The 5,624-nt window shown below is 44.9% G+C and overlaps 1 pseudogene; it reads right to left on the bottom strand.

The window, feature by feature from the left end:
• Positions 1 to 4,769: 4,769 nt before the first annotated feature.
• LOC129017518 (large ribosomal subunit protein uL22-like) lies at positions 4,770 to 5,320 on the bottom strand (annotated as a pseudogene).
• Positions 5,321 to 5,624: the final 304 nt, after the last annotated feature.

Genomic DNA, 5,624 nt, shown 5'->3' with positions numbered 1-5,624 from the left:
ATTTTTGTATTTTTAGCAGAGACGGGGTTTCACCATGTTGGTCAAGCTGGTCTCAAACTCCTGACCTCGTGATCTGCCCTCCTCAGCCTCCCAAAGTGCTGGGATTATAGGTGTGAGCCACCATGCCCATCCGCCTGGCTAATTTTTTAATTTTTTTTAATAGAAACAGGGCCTTGCCATGATACCAGGCTGGTCTTAAACTCCTGGGCTCAAGCAATCCTCCCCCCTTGGCCTCCCAAAGTGCTGGAATTGCAGGTGTGGGCCACCGTACCTGGCCCAGGTGTATTTGTTAGTCAAGACAAAGTCTTTACTTTTTTTTTTTTTTTTTTTTTTGAGACAGGATCTTGCTCTGTTGCAGGGCTGGAGTGCAGTGGCACGCTCATGGCTCACTGCAACCTCTGCCTCCCGGGCTCAAGGGATCCCTTCTGCCTCAGCTTCCCAAGTAGCTGGGACTACAGGTGTGTGCCAGCACACCCAGCTAATTTTTATATTTTTAGTAGAGATGGGGTTTTACTATGTCGCCCAGGCTGGTCTCAAATTCCTGGACTCAAGTGATCTGCCCGCCTCGGCCTCCACGGTGCTGGGATTACAGGTGTAAGCCACTGCGCACAGCCTTGGCTCCTGTTTTCTAAGGGGCTGAAAATATTCCAGCTCCCCAAAGCCCATGGAAGATGTCGTTTATCTTTCAGATTTACACATTCCTGATCTGACAAATTCCAACCAGAACTTGAAAACTGAACCCTGAAGGGAAAAGGCACACTGCCCTGTGGAGTGGGTTATCTCTACCACCACACCAAAAGTTTGGGGGACAGACTTGCTCTTGCAGGCTGGCTTTTTGGGAAGTATTTGCTGACACAGTGATTTTGGGAGTAGCACTTATGAAAGGAAATGGGAGTTGGCTGGGTTGGCAGGGACAGCTGTCAGGCCAGGATGCATGTATACAAACTATCTCTAGATGCCTGCATTCTCTGCCTGTCCATGGGGAGCTCTGTTAGGAGAATCCCATGTCCCATGGAAATGGCTTGCCCTATACCACCACCTGCTCAGTCACGGGCCAGGGCCACTCCTGTGGGATGGTGCCATTGGCTGGAAAGCTGAGGTAGGCAAAGGCCAGCTGCAGACTGTCCACTAACTGCCCTTGTATGGCTGGACAGCAAGTTCTCCCTTGGAGGAGGACCTGAGGACCACATCTGGGATTTGCCACGGCATGCAACATACATTACATTTGCAGATTTTTCCCCTCTTTGTTTTTTACCCATCTCTGATGTCCTACTTCAAGCACCAATCCCAACTATGAGTGCCCAACTGATAGATGACTCCAGATTCCTGGGAGCAAAGTCTCTGGATGATCTCTAGCTCCCCTGCTCCCCGCTAACAGGGAATTTAGCCCAAAGGAAAGAAAGGAACTCCTGTTTCCCATTGTGACAGAAAATGTTTCTTCTAAGTCCCAACACCAGCTAGCTATGCCACTCTTCAGGAGGAAAGATCCCATTAAAACTGGTGGCATGCCTTCAGTTTCCATCAGAAATCCTCACTGGGAGTCAGTGTGGGCTTCATGCAGATCCCCAGACAGAGGGAGCCTCCACCAGGCTGCAGCCTCCTGACAAAAAAAGGCCAGTCTGCAGTGGCTCACACCTGTAATTCCAGCACTTTGGGAGGCTGAAGCAGGCGGATCACGAGGTCAACAGATTGAGACCATCCTGGCCAACATGGTGAAACCTCGTCTCTACTAAAAATAGAAAAATTAGCTGGGCATGGTGGCATGCGCCTGTAGTTCCAGCGACACGGAAGGCTGAGGCAGGAGAATTGCTTGAACCTGGGAGGTGGAGGTTGCAGTGAGACGAGATCATGCCACTGCACTCTAGCCTTGGGACAGAGTGAGACTCTGCCTCAAAAAAAAACAACAACAACAAAAAACGCCAATCTGAATGCCATGTTAGGGAGATGGAGGAAGATCAAAGTGGAGTCTAGCTGCTACTTGGGGGTAAAAATGCAGATTCAGGGGGTTTGTGAACGTTGGGCATTTAGATTTTCATGATGATTTTGTTTGATGCCAGGTTTTCATTCATTTCATATGATGTGCCTCAAGGCCCTCAAATAGGAAAGAAACCCTCTCTTAAAATGGGAAAATCCAAAAAGATTACAGGTGGAAACAATTGCCTTTTCTCTCTGCCTGTCCCCCTTTTAAGGCTTCTGTGACCTATTAGGCTTTGGTTTTTCCAAAGATGTGGTTCAGTTCAAACCCATGTAAATGTGGCTAAACAGTCAGGGCCTAAAGTCTTTCAATGGTCTGTCTGATTAGAAGAGTGCCATGTATGTTCAATGGTCTGAGGACACTAGAGTGATTTCAATGCCCGTTGCGTTGGAGAAATGGAATGTTGGGAGTGGAAAGTGCTATGTCTGTTGGGATAACAGCTTGTGAGTGCAACTAGCAAAGGACAAGGATCCTATCCAGCCAGTCCCTGTTTGACAATAAATGTGACTTTTTCCATTTATCTTCGCCTCCATGACAATTTTGGCTGACCTTGTCTTTGGAGATGTTTTTCAGCCTAGAGAGCTGGACTCGGTACTTTATTAAACCCAAAGGCCACACTTCCTCAATGCTCACAAAATGCAGCTGATGATGAATGTGGCTTATTAGTGAGGGCTGTGTGCAGAGAGAGGCCCAGTGGCAGACAGAGCTCTGTAATTCTGTCAACATTAATGAATATGAGGCTGTCTTTTTTGGACCACCACAGCTGTCTTCCAACCTGATATATGATATTAATTGTAAAAGAGGGCTTTGTCCTAATTGGGTTTTTTGTTGTTGTTTGTTTTGTTTTGTTTTTTGAGATAGAGTCTCGCTCTGTCACCCAAGCTGGAGTGCAGTGGTGTGATCTCGGCTCACTGCAACCTCCACCTCCCAGGTTCAAGCTATTCTCGGGCCTCAGCCTTCCCAGTTGCTGGAATTACAGGCACGCACCACCACGCCCAGCTAATTTTTGTATTTTTAGTAGAGACGGGGTTTTGCCATGTTGGCCAGGCTGGTCTCGAACTCCTGACCTCAAGTGATCCACCTGCCTTGGCCTCCCAAAGTGCTGGGATTACAGGTGTGAGCCCCTGCAACTGGCCTGTTCTAATTGTTAATCGGAATTTACTTTTATGGGTTTAAAATGTCTCCATGGGCCTGGCGTGGTGGCTCACACCTGCAATCTCAGCACTTTGGGAGGCCGAGGCGGGTGGATCACTTGAGGTCAGGAGTTCCAGACCTGCCTGACCAACATGGTGAGACCCTGTCTCTACTAAAAATACAAAAATTAGCTTGGCATAGTGGCATGTGCCTATAATCCCAGCTACTCGAGAGGCTGAGGGAGGAGAATAGCTTGAACCCGGGAAACAGAGGCTGCAGTGAGCCGAAATTGTGCCATTGCACTCCAGCCTGGGCAACAGAAACAGACTCCATCTCTAAATATATAAATAAATAAAATAAAATAAAATAAAGTAAAATAAAAATGTCTTCAGCGATACAAATAAGAAAGATCTAAGGTATGGAGATCCATTCTACCAAGAAAGAGGTAGCAACTATGCCAGAGGGCCAGATGTCAGGACAGGACCTCAAGTCCTTGCTACCTACTAGCCGTGTGACTTTGGATGGGTCACCCAACTTTTCTTTGCCAGTTTCCTCGACTCTAAAATGTGTGGAATATAACCTATCTCAAAGGGTTATTGTAAGGATTAAGGGAAGTAATGTATGGAAATGGATTCCAGAGAGAGCAATTTTTGGATTCCTGATATTTAGTGTGCCTAGTGTATCTAGGCTTTCACAGATATCTTGGTCTGTTTTTCTGTTGCTATAACAGAATACCTGGGGAGGCTGGGTAATTTATAAAGAATAAGTTTATTTAGCTCACGGTTTTGGGAGCTGAGAAGTCCAACAGCATGGTGTCGGCATCTGGTGAAGGCCTTCTTGCTGTGTCATAACATCATAGAGGGCGTCACATGGCAAGAGGGCAAAAACGTGCATGTTATCTCAGGTCTTTCTTCCTCTTGTTATAAAGCCACCAGTCCCATCATAGGACTCTGCCCTGATGACCTTATCTAATCCTAATTACCTCCTAAAGGCTTCACCTCCAATAAACATATGAATTTGGGGATTTAGTTTCCAACACATGAAATTTGGAGGACACATTCAAACAATAGCAACAGATATGTCAGAATTTAGGACTTCATGGGGTACAGAGCTGACAAGTGCTATAGGGCTGAGGTGTATAATTTAACCTACTTCTAGCTTCTCTGCAAGCATGAATGGCAACTAAATTTGCTGTTAATATTTACAGTGGAGTCACATAAACCCAAAGACACCGTGGTGTGAGTGGGCCCCTTTTTCTAAGTACTTTGTTGTAATGTTGGTTTTCTTTTTCTCTTTCTCATTTCTCCTCTCAAATTTCCTCTTTCTCTGATTAGGCCATATGGAGTCCAATCTGATCACTCTGATTGCGTGCTCAGAATCCAGATTGTGTGAACTTCTTGTGATGCTTGATGGATGTGTAAATTGGCCATAGAATTGGTGTGAATCTGATGTGAATCACCACAGAATGATTCACAAACCAATTCTGAGTGGTCTGGAAATGCAAATCTTTGTTACTTTATCTAATATTTTTTCCTGAGGACCTGTTATTTTCCTAGCACTGTATTTTACATGCATTATTTTAATCTTTGCAACAAATCTATTTTTGAATTCTCATTGCACAACTTTACCTTCTTTAATGGCCTTTATTAATTTTCCTCCATTCTTTTTGTTTTCCTTTTAATTGCATTTATTTTAATGCTGAATTTACTCCCGTGCCGTAAGTTTTTGTTTCTTCAGTTTCTTCTGGGATATCTTTTTCTTCTGGGCAACCTCCTCTTCTGGTTTAGGAACAATCTGTTCCTTTTCAGTAAGGATCATCTCAGTGTGGCAGAGAGAGCTCATGTATGGGTTAATCCGACCATAAGCTCTGTAGGTCCAGTGGCACATCTTCGGTCCTTTGTTCACTTGGATATGCTCAATGACCAGAGAATCTACATCTAAACCCTTACGTTCACCATTACTCTCTGCGTTTTCAAGCATGTGCAGCAAAAATTTAGCACTCTTTTTGGGCCACCGACCTTGTGTCCAGCCCCACTGTTTGCCAACTTCATTATTGTAACATTAGAATGGTACGCACTGTTTCTGTAAAGCGACATCTTTCAGACACTTCGTGGCTTTTCGTATATGCACACCCTTGATGGCCTTGACAGTTTCACAAGTGTTTTTTGAGTGGAACACGAGGAACTCTTGGATCACAACTATGAATTGCATACCTTAAAGTGAACACGAACATTGGAACCTCTTGATTTGCATGATTTTGCGGGATTCTCGGGGTCAAGTGAATAGCGAAACTTTTTCACAGATTACCTTGGGCCGCTGAGGGAAAGAGGCTCCATTCCTTTTTATGTGGAATATCTTCCTTTAAAAAGCCTTTTGCTGTCCACCCCCCCGCCCACAAGAGATTTTCTGCTTTTGGCTTCAATTCACATTTTGATAATATTGTAAGGACTCTTGCATCTTTATAGAGTTTTTTTTTTTTTTTTTTTCTGAGACAGAATCTCACTGTGTTGCCCAG

This window comes from Pongo pygmaeus, chromosome 19, assembly GCF_028885625.2.
Source record: "Pongo pygmaeus isolate AG05252 chromosome 19, NHGRI_mPonPyg2-v2.0_pri, whole genome shotgun sequence".
Classification (NCBI taxonomy): domain Eukaryota; kingdom Metazoa; phylum Chordata; class Mammalia; order Primates; family Hominidae; genus Pongo; species Pongo pygmaeus.
This window is presented reverse-complemented; position numbering and strand designations above follow the sequence as displayed.